Raw genomic sequence first — 16,263 nt, 5'->3', positions numbered from 1 at the left:
CTTCTATAGACTCTGAGAGACAGGGATTGGAGCCAGCAGCAATATTTAGCACAGAGTGACTGATTTTTGGCACCATCTAGCTTCCTCTGCAACAGGAATCTGGCAGCCCGGTAGGTGCTTTTCAAAGACGTTGATTGAATAGTTGATACTAGTGCTATACAAAGGCTCAAGACAGCACAAGAAAGAATAAAAAAAGAGTAGGTCCTAAGCCTCAAGACTACTTTATTGTTTTTTCCTAATGAAGATAGAGAGGAAAAAATCCTGGGCAAAATACCAAAGCCTAGAGAATTCAGACTGTTCATTATTCAGCTTCTATGCATCTCTGCCAAACATCTATAATATACACGAAAGTATTAGACACAAAGAAGCCATAATGCAAGAAAGACTATTAATTGTTCATTTTCACAAGATGTGGTATAATCTGAAAAGCACAGATTTGTTTTGACCAATAAAACTATTCCTAATTCCACTCAAGAATTATAAAATTCTGATGAGTCTTTGTACCTATTTATACTCATTCACTATTCTTACAAGGGGTTTTGAACTCTAGAAACTTGCTATCAGCTCTCTATGGAAAACTGACCATTTGAGAAAAGCAGCTATGATTTGTTGCTGAATGTCAAAATTCATTAATTAACCACCTTTGAGCACTTGTGCACTGTAAAATTCTACAGAAACATATTTACTTGTTGGCATATAGACATGTTTACAGACTTACACTTTGCAAAAACAGAAGAGAAGACAAATAAAGTTGGTTTATATCCTCAGTAGAGAAGGAAATGGCAGAGAAAGAGGAGAGGAAAATCTTTCTGGACTATACCAGACAAGCAAGCACAGTCTCTCCAATTCGGAACCTTTTTCCAATTCCCACAGTGAAACTTTCTTTCCATTTGCCTGAAATCACCTGTAATGTGCTTTAAGAGCTAATCCCTTCACATTTGGTTTACTCGGCACGGGTCCAATAAAAGCAAGGATTCTCAAATGCATGACCAACCCAAACCACTTTCTCACTTTGTCTTTTCAACTACACACATTCACAGCTACTGAAATAGAAAATTAGCTACATTTACACTCAAGTCATACATAGGAGTCTCCTAATGGAAAGAATGGAACATAGTTACGCGCTTTTTCCTATAATCCACTTGAAGTAATATTTCTCTCCCTCAGGGTCTTGACTTAACATATTCAATCTGTACAGGCAGTTTCTCAGTAAAGAGGTCTAAGGTTATTCTGCTGTAGATTCACTTATGATCAGCTTTGTGTTTTGTGATATCATCTAATAACTGAAGTGTAAATCCAAGGGAGACAGAGCTGCCCATTTGTTTTAGTGTATTTCAAAGGTTTTCCTTTAAAGAAGAGTCTTACATTCTCTTCTCCTTAAATATGCAGGTTTTCTAGACTCCATATTTTCCTCTACTTTTGATTGTACAAGACTATGAAGAAGCATGTATTTTCCATGATGTAGGGACAGGTGACGTCTGAAAAGTAGCAACTCTGTGTTTGGTGTGGCATGAATAAGAGAACCCAAGTTGGAAGGAATTCCAAGATTTAAACCTGAGTAAGAACTCAAATGAACCCAATCTGAACCGCAGGCAGAAGTCCAAACTGAAGTTTGAAACTACTCTCAAAGTCAGCACCTGTTATTTGAAGACACTTTATGCTCACTGAACAGTTACAGATCAAAATGAAAGAGCAAGCAAAGCAAAATCAGGTAATGGGAGCAAAGCATAGAACATGTCCATAATTGGGAAAGGAAAACTGAGACATCTGTCAACAACATATAACTTAGATGTCTGTTAATGGTTTTATATTCAGCTACATGTTATTCAGTTGTAATTACTATAAAGTGTGAGTGTTTACATAGTTTGGATGAGCCACCAGTTCTAGAACTAAAGTGTTCACCTGAAAGCTACATTGTAATGAATTTAACACATTTCTGTGATATTTTTGCACTCAGATTTCCCTCTTTATGGATGCACAAAAGAAAACACTGGGATTTTTACCAGAAATTCCTCTGACAAGAGAAGGGAATTTTTAAAATCCCTTAGTCCTTTCAAAATTCTCTGCATGTAATTTCAGGGGAATATACATTGTTTTAAAACTCTGGTAGGTAATTTTCTTGAAAGCAGTAAAGAACATGCACTAAGCCCTTCTCCCCACTTCCTTTTGCCTGGTGGGCTGTTAGGCACAGCTATCCCAAAGTAGAAAGACTTCAACACACACACACGCTCACACAAGCTCTTGGCTGCCTTTGTGCCCACATGCTTTAGAGGCAGCATGACCAATCTGAAATCATCTGCCTCATAGCTTCTCAGGAAAAATGCTCCCATGATTTCAACTGAAGGTGATATGGCATTGTGCACAGCCTCTAGAAAGAGAGGAGCTCTGCTGTTTTCTCCCACGTGAAGTTAGATTTCCTGGCACGCACATATGATAACCTCCCCATCAAAATAAAGTCAGATGTGACCTTCCTGTCCCCTGCATTCTCATGTACCAATACAATAAGTTGAAAACTTAGCCAAAACACATAATGTATTTATGTGAATATTTTCAGAAGACACATGCTATGCAGGTAACCCAATACAATCATAAAGAACTGAATGAGATTCTGATCCCAACATTCAGGTACTCCAAATAGGTGCTTGAGAATAAGTATTGGAAAGAAGGCAAAGAACAGAGGAAAGAGAAAAAGCGCTAAAGCATTACAGGAACCTTTATATTTGATATTCAGGAGGAGTTTGCCATGAGTAGCCCACTCTGTTTTTGCACTGAATAATTCCCAGCATTTCTATATCACATCTCAGATGCACATATTGAAGACAACTTTCAAAACTTCCAAGTGTGGTTAGAGAGAAGGAAGAGGAGAGCAAAAAATACCAATAGGTTTCCCCTCCCCTCCCCTTTGCCCTCACATTACTGGAAAATACGTCTCTTTTTTCCAAATACCTGAGGAATTCACTGACTATACAGTAGAGAGAGAAGACTGAGAGGAGATAATCAATTTGTATGTGCATCATTATGCTTGTGGTTTATAATTTAAAAATCTATTGTATATGTGTATTTCTCTAATAACAGCTACAAAATGGCAGTTCCAGAGAGAAAGTTATCTAGGATTTGTCACTCTTACTGACTTTTTAAAGGGATTTTACATATTAGAGAACAATCTAGATCTCAGAAACTATTTTTCTTCAAATTCCTTGCAGTTTTTACCCCAGAAGTGGGGCAAAGCACTAAGTATTTTATGTGTTTGTTCTCCTCCCTCACCTCACTGTGTTTTAGATTATATTAGCAGTGCTGTGAACACCATCTGACAAAAATACTGAGCTCTTATGCAAGAGCCTCAAGGCAAGGCCCTCACATGCCAGTTAAATGAGTTACATTTCACAACAAGAAAATTAGGTTCCAGAGACATACGAGACTGGTTATATCCTTTCTTTGGTCATATAATATTCTTCCATTCTATTCACCAATGTATTTCTTCCTCATTCTTGTATTCCGTCTCCCTCAGCCTTCAGTGACAGTCTCAATCAATGGGATGAGGTCAGCCATCAGATCCATGGGACCAGGAAGATAAGAGCACATTTATCCAAAGTCCAAGTGCAGTGCCCTATTCAGACAGCTATGCTGCCTGCTAGTTATTGGGTTGAATTGAAAACAAAAGTTATATTAAAATACAGCAGGATCATTATTTCTCCTTTCTGCCCAACCTACTCAAGAGCCTGAGGTCATTTTCCACAACAAAAATGAAAGCCCTTCTTGGAAGTGTTTTTGTGCTAAACAGCAGTGGTTAATTTCTTGCAACTAATTAGTTATTCAAGTGAAAGTATAATGATCCTCCAACATGATTGAAAGTGCTTCAACTGAGTTTCCTGCTAGCAGCATACTTCTAGAAAAGATGCAATAAATCAGCAGGGTTATGGAAATCTTTAAACAAAGCAAGTCTGCGACAGGAGCCCATTAAAGATATAGCCATGTAATATTAATGTACCTAGCTGACTTATGCTTTTAACCTAGCACTTTCAGCTATAGCTTTTTAGCACCTGGGTCATATTCAATAAGAATGAAATTCACCCTGTTTGCTAAGAGCCAGCATAATGTTTCTGCACTGGGTGTTTGGAGTATAGTGTTGCCATAGGACTCAAAGAACAGAGCCTTCCCACCAAATGGAATTTCACCCAGCTTTTTCTAAATAAAAATACAAATAGAACAACTGAGCAGCACAGAAAATTTAATCTGTGAGTCTCAAGATCCCTTATTACCTTTAACAAGAAAAGAGATAGCTATCAAAAGAAGAAAGGTGGTATAAATCCATGGAGGTACTGAAAAACAAAACGCCTCAGAATAGCCAACATCACCTATGATTGTTTAGATTATGATTTGTTAATTAGGAGTGGTTATTGAGATGGTAATAGCAGACCTGAAGATTTTTAGAGAAGGTGTTGACTTCATAAAATGTCTTCTACTTACTCCAAAGCCAATTTATTCACTGTAGTTCGTGTATTTAAATGTATTGGGTACTGAAGAAAAAAAAGACCCTGGGGTGTAAAAATGCATTTTGAATATGTTTGAGGTTTCTGGATGTTACAAATGTACTGATCTGCTTAAATCTCCAAAACAAAGAGTCATTTCCCTTTCTTCTGTCACACTGAACAGTGTCTGCATGGGTTTGCATGTATTTTTAAACTACACATAAACATACTATTTGGCTATATGTGCCTTCTCTCATCCCACTCACTCATCTACTTCATTACCAATCTCCCAGTCAGTCTTCTCAGGGTTTTAAGAGACAGAATTTGGATTCACAAACCAGTTTCATTTGAGGTCCCAAATATGATTTACTGGCCTACCCTTCGTTACCATAGCAAATAGCTGCAAAAAGGCAAATCCTGCTGCTGTGGGGCTGGAAAGAGGGAACTTTGGGAAGAGATGTAGGAACTGCAGTTTCCTTGGGACTCTGGGAGGTCAGAGGAAGCAAGAGTGTTATAAGAAAGGGGTAGGAGAAGGGGATTGAAGGACAGAGGAAAAGAAGACTGGACATCACTCTCCCTTCCCAGTAAAATCATCTTTACTATCACTGTAGGTTTTTGGGCCACTGATCACTTTCAACTTGCACCTTCTGTTGGAAAAATAAATTAGGAGTCCAGCTTTATTTTGTCAATAGAAAGTTTAAAGTGGTCACTGGAGCACAAAGCTTTTCAAAGGGCAGCTGAGCTTAACAAGGACAAGGAGGAGAATGTAGAGGAAGACACAAAAACAGGCAGATTATGAACCATTAAAGGGTGCACCATTTTTCAATAGTAAAGATAAGGCCTTTAGAACAGTTATGGTAATGTTGTATCTCTTTATTGTGCATTATTTTTCTTTAGAAGAATATTTATTACTTAAAAATGCCTTTACCAGAGCAGAAAATAAGTAGTTTGTATGTGTATGTTGGTCTTGATGAAAAAAAAGCCACCAGAAAACAGTAAACTAACTAGGCATTTGCTTCCTGAATACATGGGATTATACTTTGCATTTGTGCTGTAAACCATTGGATCCTGTACAAGCAATTGTACTGCAATGGGTTTTGCTATGCTAAATATTTAAACTGTGTGCCCAGTCCTTCAAAGTCTGAGTTTATTCTGTGTTCAGAGCTTTTTAGAGTTGAGTCAATAGCATATTTGTTTTGAATGGCTGTTCCTAGATAACAGTAACAAAAATCCAAAACTTGTTTACATCATTTAACATGCCTAAAAGCTTAGCTCAAGACATTAGAAAACCACACAACAAGCAAGGAGAAAAATGCAATTCTTTAAAATAGTCTTTGCTGTTGAAAAGAAGTTACACCATCAAAAGGCAAAAAGAATGTTTTGCCAGCTCTGGATCAAGAACTGTTTTGCTTTTAAGCTGGAGCAACGACGGGCATAAAAAGATTTCAAGGAATTTCTTCTTCTCCCTGGAAATAGCCATGAGCCTTTCTCCTACCCCAGACTTCATGTTGTAGTGATTGCAAGATAGGTACATCTTGTGGGTCCCAAGCAGTAGCCCTTATTTATCAGAGCATGAAAAATGTGTGAAAAAGTAAAAATAGGGCAAATAAGGCAATTACATCAATCCTAAGAAAACTTTGTTCTCATCTGAGCAGTACCTTCAGCTCTGATAGACAGATGTTACATCAGCTGTTTAGCAAGTGCCTCCCTACTATTTTCTTAGCTTGTATTGCTATCTTGAGAATAAGATTTCACCACCATTTACACACAGACACTCATGGAGTGTTCAACATACTCTTGAATTGTGTCTGTGGTCTAAATTCTGTAAAGTATGTTGATATTTTTAGGAAAAAAAATGAAGCGTAATCTCTCATCTGTTTCAAATTACACAGGAAAAATACCAAGTATATTAGCAACAAATTGATATGCATACAGATATTTCACAGAGGGGAAAAATGCAGGAATGCCAAAATACAATTACAGGAAAGGAAATAATGCAAACAGGCAATGATTTACCATCCTCACATTTTCTAACCAAATGCTGCCTGCCTTTAGTTAGTATCCAGTGCAGTGTAATAAATACAGTGTTTGAAAAAAATGTGCTTTTTCATGTCTATTCGCTACCTAGAAAGCTCCTGATACCTAATCTGGAAGCAGACAGAATTCAAAAAAGGTGCCTCTTTTCCAGTGAAGACGTGACTTCCCCTCCAAGGGCCTGGGGCACTGTGCCTCAGATGCTAATAGCTTGGGTTGTGTGCAATAGCCCTATATTGTTTATATAGCACTTCACATGTTCAAAGCACTATGAGATATCAGCCATCACTACACTTTTATGAGGCTGTAAGTATTACCCACTAAACATCAGGGTTCAAATGACTCGCTCTTGATCAAAAGAAACTTTGTGCTGCAGGACCATAATTATTTGAATTTGGTAATTCTGGCAGACCATTCCTATGGCAACACAGAATGAAGAGGGGGATGGGATATTAAAGCCATTTGCTATTGCACTCTGCTCTGGCAGCGAGATATGGACACATGGAGGATCTCTAAAGCAAACCTGCACTCAGCACCTTTTGATTAAAAAAATCAAGAGCACAAAGTAAACAAAAGATTTCAAAAGTCCCCAAGCGTGTTTTTATGAATATATCTATTTCATATAATCACTGCAAAGAACCTAAAAGACAACAAGCAAACAGTACTGAAATACTCCAGAAATCCTAACATGGTGTTCCAAATTTATTCTGAATCAGTGTGGCTTTTTTTAAACCAAGAGGATTTGTAGGCAATTTAAAAGTAATCAGTCCATTTTCTTCAGATAAAGAACTACAGTCTACTGTCTTACAGTTGACTAAAGAAGGACTCAATAACTTTTAGAAATATAGAATATTTTTACTGTCCATATTTATACATACTTTCTTCCTACAAAAACTCAGTTTCTATGCTGACATTCATAACTGTAGCCCCGAAGTATCAAGTCTCCATTCCCATAAAAAGAATACAAACATATTGAAAATCAACCAATGAATCCACAGTATATATAACAACTAAATAAAGACTTGACATAAATGCTAAACAGGACACAATCTGAAGATTCTTCCCTTTACAACTGAAAACATTTTACATAAAAATACTAACACTGAGATTGAAGACAGAATAAGAAAATTTATCCTGTGCTTTTCCATCCAGTGCCCATCCTATCATACAACATTCTCTTTCCCCACCTCTCACGTTTTAACTTGCACACAGTCTTGGTTTCCACAGATACCACGTGTTCTCAGAGCACAACTTCCCAGTTATTGGCCTTAGAATCTTGCCTGCAGAATCACATGGGAAATAGATCAGACTACTAAGGTAAAAATGCGGACCACTACACATAATCCAGATTCATCAAATAAAAGAAGGATGCCTGTTTAAAGCTATAACAGGAAGAGGGAGGGAAAGAAATTCCCTTCAAAGGCAGTAATGAGTGGAGAGAATGACTTACAGAATCTCTTCTGTTTTAGTCAGGTTGATCATGTTGCTATTAATGTTTACCCCCTCTACCTGACAACTTTCACTTGACATTTTTCAGGTATAGGCCACACAGAGCTCTATGCCAGACTGTGCTTGCAATTCATTTTGTCTTGAATTACATTGCCTGGAAAGTTAAATTACTGAAATATTTGCTAAAATATTAAAGTTTAAGCATAACATCAGTAGGTGAGCATTACTTCATGGATATAAGTATAAGAAGCAGTTACCATACTCCATCTACTGATCTAAAGAACAGATGTTTGGTATGATTTATGGACACTGAAATGTGTGCATATCTTCCATAAATAGTAATGTGTTCCAATGACAAAGAGTGGAGAACTGTGATTCAAAAGGCTGGGAAAATACAGGCAGTATAAGAATTTATTTACCGATTTCTTGGCTTTAAGTAAAAAGCAAAGCTTATAGAGCCAGGGCCTCAATCCTGTATGTTGGAAAAGCTCTTATGATTTCAAAAAGGACTAACAACATGAAGTAATAAATTGCATTCAGGCTCAATAGGTCAGATATAAAAGTCTGTATAGAACATGAGTGCAACTATGATTTGTTAAATAAGAGTAACAATTTATATTGATTGAAGCACAACAAATCTAAAGCAGTACACAAAAAGACAATATTGCCTTGGGTATTTTTACATTAAATTTGGGGTTGGAAGGGTCTTTAATATCAAGATTTAACACAATACTAATCAGGTAAAATTCTAATGGGCAAAGTACAGTTTTGAGCTCTGCAATTAAATTATTTCTGGAAGTGCAATCAAATATTTGATTGAACTAATATCATTGCTGCTCCTCACATTTGTTCTGCTCCTAAATTAGCTTGGCTAATCAGCATCCCACCTCATAGCCAGTGTTGTAGACATGTAATATTAGCTGATGGGTTCAATTTCAAGAGCACAGTCAATTTTTGGACAGCAAAACCTAGTCAAAGGCTACAAACACATGAAGTAGGTATTTGTAGATGTTATGGTTTCTGAGCCAGCAGAACTCTGATAGGACTCAGTGAAGTTCAGATCGCTCTGTGATGGCTATACATGTCAAACAAGTTTTAATTTAATTTAAAAAAACAGTCTCGGGGATATTATTTCACCTCAAAGTGTTTTTTTGGTGGGTCAAGATATTTTCCATCCTCTTATTCTATGAGCAAGAACCAGGATGATTCTGCATATCTTTAGATTTCTTCATATCATAGCATACAAAAAAGCAGCCTTGTAGAATGCAGAATTCAAACAAGGCAATCCCAGTTTTTCCTCCTGTCTCAGGCTGGTATGCACTAGTGTTTCAAGATGTTATGCAGCTGCTACTTTTCCCCAGAGATGGGTGTACTCCAGTAAATGCTGAAATACTCCCTAAAACATTTCTTTTTTTTCCCAGCAGAGGTTAACAAAGATGTTTCCATAGGTTTAAGACAACACGAAAACATGGCGATTGTCTAGTTGGATTTCTTGAAAAGCATTAACCTTAGATTTACTGCATCAGTAATTAGGAGCTCCAACAGACCACAGAAACAACTGCAGTTAGTGTCTGTAGAATACAGTGAGAGTCTTAGATTACAGTCACAGTTATTTCATTCTGTTCTTGCATTTTTTAAGACCACAGAAGAAACAAACACTTTTCATTTTGTCAGAAAAAGGACTTCCTCTTGATAGCTGCACAGATTTTTTTACTTTCAGCTTATAACTGAATGTCACAGAAGAATAAATTGAATTTCTAATAACTACAGTCAGCTGGATTTAATTCCTTTTGGTGGAAGCACAGCAGTGTCAATACTCAGAGATTTAGTATTATGGCTAATTTATTGCGAGTAAAATGTCAATACTACATGAAAATTTGTCATTTTAGAAAGGTTTAATAAAAAAAGATGAACACAACACAAAACCCAGAAAATATAAGAGCTGATAACTGATCGTTCTACCTCACTTTTTTCCAGATGAGCATCCAGGTGCCAGCTGGTGTAAATGCAGATGCCACTGACGTCAGTGGAGCTGTGTCAGTTTACACGAGCTGAGAATCTGATCCCAAGTGTGCTAGTGCCACTTTTAGATGCTGCCACTGGAATTCACTTCTGCAAGACAATTTAAAAAAAAAAAATCCACACATTGCATTTCTTCCTGTCCCCAAGTGTATAACTGGAAATCTGTTGACAGACTGTGGGAGAGGGCAAGCAGGAGGTGGAAGTAGCCAACAACTGTATCCATGAGATAACTTTCCAGTATCAGTATTAACACTGTTTTGTTGTCTTCCTTTTATACAAATGAATATTTGTCTTCAAAAAGTCTGAATTCCACCTTCCAGTAAGAATTAAATATCAGCAAAAGAAAAATGATTCTGTAAACCGTGCAGAGTATCTGTCTCATAAATATGTTAACATACAATGTTAACCAGCATACAATCTGGATAGATTGTTCTAATGCACCATTAGAAAAAGTATCTAAAACTTGAGATCTGTGTATTCACCAAAGTATTTGTTCCTAAGAAAAAACCTCCCTGCTGTACAGGCAGTAAGACTGGTAAAAGTTCTAAGACAGCTGTTTGAAGTGGCCTGCAAGCCAGACTTCTATCTGGCTGACATCTATCATTCATATTTCATCTGGCATTTATATGTGGGAGAGAGAGAAGGAAGAAGGGAAAAGGTGAGGCAATAAACAGGGCAGAGTAGTATTTGATAGCTCTACCACTTCTAAGCAGGTACAGGGAGCTTTTGCTCCTATTTTACATAAGGCTGTTGTTAAACATGAGTGCACTGTGCTACAGTTGCCAGTATTTACCAGTACAGTGATGGAACACTGGTCTTTTAAAGCAAGATAAAGGTCAAAACAGAAAAGGTAACTAATTAGAACCAAAGATGCAGTTCACATAGCATTGAAGTAATTGTCTGTTTGTGTGCAGCACAACACCCATATCTTCAATTTAGGTCAGGCCATGAAGAGGAAGAAGAGGACTGAAGACTGAGGATGAGATGCTCTACTTCACACAGTTGCCCTCTGGAAGGACTTGCAAAGGCAGTCACTTAAATTATGTACAGGTCATCAGACAAGATATCTAATCTATTCCTAAGACAGGCAGCTCTAGCAGTCCAAATCCCTATGGTCTTTGCAGCCACACGATGAACTACTTCCTCATGTACCTCTGTCAATTCACGTTAGGTTCCGATTTTTTTAAAGCGATATTTCATGTACACCACGACCCTATTGCTCATAGCAAGGAAAGTGCTTTGGTTTATTTATGACCTACTAACCTTAAATTAAAAAAAAAAAAAACTACATCCAATATGAATGTTCACATAAGCTTCCAGATCTGAAAAAAAATTTTAAATAAACCTGGCATTTGTAACAGCCAGCTAAGCCTGGTAAGGGATTTTAAAAAAATGAAAACCAGATGAGAGATGATGACAGCATATTTACCCTGCGTAACCTGCACACACGAGGAATTAGGGCTGGAACCCAGGAATACTTTTTGTACCTAGCTTCAGCCCATTTCACAAGTTTCAGCCCATTTCAGAGGCTAGATAACTAAGGAAATCCTGAGGTTTTTCCAGTATATGGGGTGGGAGGCATTAATAATAACCTGTGAAAGTAATTCCTTCTGAGATGCAATCCACCCAGCCACAAGCTCTGCTCTATGCAGCTTCTCTTCTTCCCCTACCCTCTATCCTGATTGCCAGATAGCAGCCAGGCAGGACCCCATATTGAAATATGAAGTGACAGATGGAAGCAGGGAATAAGAGCATAAGAATAAGTACTGAAAGAAATGACGTACAAAAAGCAAGCTCATAATAGGGTGGATCTGAAACATAAGCAACCCTAAACCATAAAGTCAGTTCATTTGGCTAGAACAAAGTTGAACAGATGCAGATGCACAAAAGACTGAGTTGGAGAGCCTTATTCTCTCATCACTCATGCTGGTGTACAGAAGTCTTCTCATAATATCCATGGAATTAAACCTTTGAAAAACCACTACAAAGAAATGGAAAAATAAAAATAAACTTCAAAGCCAAACTATTGGCAGCAAATATCCCATACAGTTGTATCAGGAAAGAAAGATGTACTGCCACATTTGATTAGAATTCAGATATATTCCTAACCACAGTGGCCTTCCTAAACAAAATACATCTAAACTACATAAAGAAGAAAATTAATGGATTCCATTCTTGTCTAGTTCTCCAATGGACTATATTAATGACTTTGTCTTTCAGTAATATTAGATAAAAATAATGTTGAGTTAAATGATGTAATAAATACCTCTACATGCAGAGCAATTATTTGAAAGAAACAGTCAGAACAAAGTCCTTGTCATGGTGTTTGTTTACAAAATAGACACAGGTACCATACCTATGAGCTCCAGTCTTTTGGTGCGGGTTCCTTTTACAAAGTAGAAACAAACCCCCCAACATTCATAAAGACTTACAAATAATCAGAGATTGATGAGAGAGTATAAAACATCTTTTACCAAAAGATAAGTAAACAAATAGCAATTCACAGAAGTCAATGAATCGGTCACACAATTTCAGCACAGCAAGAGCAGACCTGCAAAAAAGAATTCTGACCAGCTGAGCATCGAGAACGCCTTCTGCAGAAGAATTCTGCTCCCAAATGCAAATAAGGTAAAATTCCCAGATTACCTTGTTTTACCTTCTGATACAGCCTCTAAAACCCTTCTGCAACACAAACATTACAATCCTGCTTTTTAAAATTATTATTCATTTTTATTAATAATTAAGACAATTGATTGGGAAAAAATGTTATGTTACTGTCGAAATTTTTAAGAATAAGGACTTTACTGTGTGATGAGCAGTACTGGATATGCACAGCATGCCACCACCTAAAAAAATACATGAAAACAAATTTAGGTCAAGTCTTAATATACATTCACTATTTTTTTCTCCTGAAAACTCATAACAGGTTCTGCATGTGTGACAATTTGTAAGGAAGAAAAGCCTTCTGTCTCTGTAAGATGTTTATTGAGAAATTAAGCCTCCTTATATATTTTTTATTAATCCTAAGCAAGTTTAAATCCAATTGAACCATGTCAGCAAAAGAAATTTTGCTCTAATTGGCAACACTGATTCATAACACTCTTAGCCAGCTCTGTTCATATATGAAATCTTGTGTTTCATTTTGCTATGAAGTTCAGTCTCAGGAAATAACAGACAAAATTAATCCACTTGTGCCTGCATCCCCAACCTTTATTATTAAAGCCTGAATAAGTGAAATATCTTTTCTTTTCACAGAAAGAAGTTTGGGAAACTGCCAGCTCCTTGCACAAAGACTGAATTACGATGGGCAGAGAAGGGTGTTGGTAAGAGAAAAATGACTGAAGTTGCATCATCTGTATGCTTAAAATCATTGTGTGAATTTTGATTTTCCCCCCCTCCTTTCAGACATTTGAGGATGCGGTCAAGTCAATGGAGTTCTGTTGTAGTGGTTGCTTCAGTGAACATTCAACGCTGTCGGTGAGTTTGGAATTAAAGTGAAAACCATCGACCGTTGATTGTACCCTCCAGCTAACCATCCTCCTCCTTACTTCATGCTTTCAGGCCTTAACACCGAAGATAGCAACCTAACCATCATATGATGTTTCTCCCCCACCCTGCCAAGCTTTACAAAAAAGGTCACAATCAACATTCATTGCTGTCGGTGGGTTTAACTTTGTGGACAAGCTCACTGAACAATGAATGCAACTGTGGCCCCACATTTTACAGTTGCCGTTGAGAGGAACAGCAGCTCTGAAAGCAGTAGTGAGAAACAAACTTCTTATAAGCTACATTTTTCTGGTCAGAAAAACAGTTGGGAGTATTCACTTTTTGCTTGCTTGTTTTTAAGTGTGTTTAACTTAGCTGACTAGAAAAAAAAAACACTGCCTTTTTCTGGAATATTGTCCTTACAGGGTTGAGTATTACTGAAACCATAAAAACTCTTATTTAGTATGTGTGCAGAAATAAATAACTGTACAGGAAACTCTGTATATCCACTCCTAAGGACTCTGACATAGAAGGAAAGAATATTTACATGCCATTTTAACTAGGCATTGTGGAATACTTAAAAAGTTTTTTCTATACTTGTCATGACAAATACAAATGGGAGCAAATGAGATTTCAAAGTTATGGATCAAATGTTTTATCAAATAAATTAATTAATTTTACATGAAATTGTTTCTGAGCACATAAATATTATTAGACAACCCTTACTATTGCATCTGACTTTTTTAGGCATCTGAACAATGACAGAGAAATGTATATCCAGAAATAAAAATTGAAAAGTAGTTAAATTGTAAAATTACTGTAAACTGAGTACCTATGTCACACTCTCAGTATTGCAGATACTAATAAGAAAATAAAAGTGTAAATAAACTCACATTTTTGTCCTTATTTCCTTACAACCCTTTATTAACCTGGTCAGACACACAGAAGGACCAGTCTACATTTCTCACATCACACAATCATTCAAGGTAAGTTCAGTCTTTAGACTTGGTGCAACTCAAATATTTTGCAGTAAGAACTGCTTACAAAGGTTAGATAATGCCACAGCAGTCATGTCATTCTTCCTCATTATGAGTGGGTTCAAAAACAATACTTTGGTTTGGTTATTTACAAAGTTTCCTCAGCACATCAGTTACACAGCAATTTATCTTGTGTACTGTAGTTGCTTTTCTTAAGTTTCACCAGGTAGCAACTGAACAGGATACAAATATCAAGGTTGTCATGGGACAATACACCTATACTTGAACTTTGTGTTATCAGTCTAATTAAATGGTAAAGATATATTTCAATCCTGAAAGAGATCAGTCCTTTGTCATATGCAAAACTAATATTTATAGAAAAAAAAATCAGGCCCCCTCAAAGGTGTAATCACACTAGCACAATAAATCCTGAAATTATTTGGACATTATTTAAAATTGATATTTCAGAAGATTATCTTTTCTTATTCCAATATTTACTAGAGACGAACCCACAGGATCTGAATGCTATCATAGTCAGAGACAGAAGAGTAAAGTATTAAAAGGAAGAGTTGCTACGGATGAATGATTTCTCAGCAATGCTGTTCAGAGATAAGCCTGTATCTTTAGGTTTACCCATTTCTACAAAAATGGGAATTTGAATTACCACAGACTTACATATTGCAGACAGATAAAGATCATATTAAAAGCAAGACTCAAAGGTATACATTCTATCTAGAAGGAGAAATTTTCAAATTAAGCTGAAGCTAGTATGATTCATGCTGTAGCAAAAACAAAGTTCCTTACTGAAACCTAAACCCCGGGTCTTGGTTTTGCAATACATTTATTAATGCTAGTTATAGATAAGTTATGTATTTTTAACAGAGAAAATACTTATCAAAACAGAAGATTCTGGAATTTCTCAACACTGGAAAGAACCAGTGTCCTGGAACATGAGTGGTTTCTGTATGTTTGCTGTGCTGATAATGTTTGAATGATTAGCATTAAGGAGAGACAGACTCCAATGCAAGAAAAAGATAAAGTTATATCCTTTTCTAAGGCAGTACTAATTGAAGATCAGTGATTCCTACCTTACTAGAACAGGGTGCAGAAACCTCAGCCAGCACTGACCTTATTGGCACAAATAATCAGCCCATACCCATTACAAATATAAAACAGATATTTTCACCTAAACTACAAGTTTTTAATGGTTTCTGAAGAGGTGACTCTGCAATAACAGTCTTTTTTAATGGTGCCTAGCATTAAATTTATCAGCGATTTTAGTTACATCATGTTTTCATATACAAAGAGAAAAATGTCTTCTTAGTGTACAGATACATAGTGTTTCACACAGCTTAAAGTCAACCTCTACACACCGGTTATTTAATAATGTTCATTGGAAAGCAATACTTTTATTCCACACCCCACAAGAGATGCTGGCTTGCACTCATCTTTTCTTATGCTGTAAAGCCACAGAACAATCACAATTTGGTGACGATTGCTGTGAAATACTGTGGGAAGGTTTCATGGTAATTTTCCTGGGTTTTGTTAATATGATACATATGTACTCAGTACAATGCCCACAGGCCATAGAAACATTCTAGAAAATTGCTCCTCAGTGTCATTGTAAATAATTCACTCACAGCAATATTTTTAGGTCAAGCATATCAAAGTTGCAGCAAAGGCGATGGACCTTGACATAATAGGAGCACTGGTTTTACAGCAGTGCAGGGAGAGGAGAAGGAATATACTTCCCATACACGAGAGATTAGTTGCTGTTCCCAAGTGTACACATTACTGTGCTTGAAGACAGCAGAGGTGGTACTAAG

General features: G+C 36.8%; 1 long non-coding RNA gene across 5 annotated transcripts in view; it reads left to right on the top strand.

Annotated features, from left to right (window-relative positions):
• Nucleotides 1–14,344, top strand: part of LOC108640811 — a 60,594-nt gene extending 46,250 nt beyond the window's left edge. For 3 of the 5 annotated variants that reach the window (XR_001921507.2, XR_001921511.2, XR_001921506.2), the window contains 4 exons: nt 10,914–12,602; nt 13,230–13,297; nt 13,380–13,451; nt 13,536–14,344. This is a non-coding gene — a long non-coding RNA (uncharacterized LOC108640811). Of the gene's footprint in view, nt 1–10,888; nt 12,603–13,229; nt 13,298–13,379; nt 13,452–13,535 lie in introns of all 5 variants that reach the window. The other 2 variants (XR_003916048.1, XR_003916047.1) reach the window with 2 other exon arrangements.
• The last annotated feature ends 1,919 nt before the right edge of the window (nt 14,345–16,263 follow it).

The sequence above is a fragment of the Manacus vitellinus genome, unplaced genomic scaffold, assembly GCF_001715985.3.
Source record: "Manacus vitellinus isolate BGI_N305 unplaced genomic scaffold, ASM171598v3 scaffold_44_pilon, whole genome shotgun sequence".
Taxonomy (NCBI): domain Eukaryota; kingdom Metazoa; phylum Chordata; class Aves; order Passeriformes; family Pipridae; genus Manacus; species Manacus vitellinus.
Note: the sequence above shows the minus strand (reverse complement) of the source record. Positions and strands in the feature narration are given on the sequence as shown.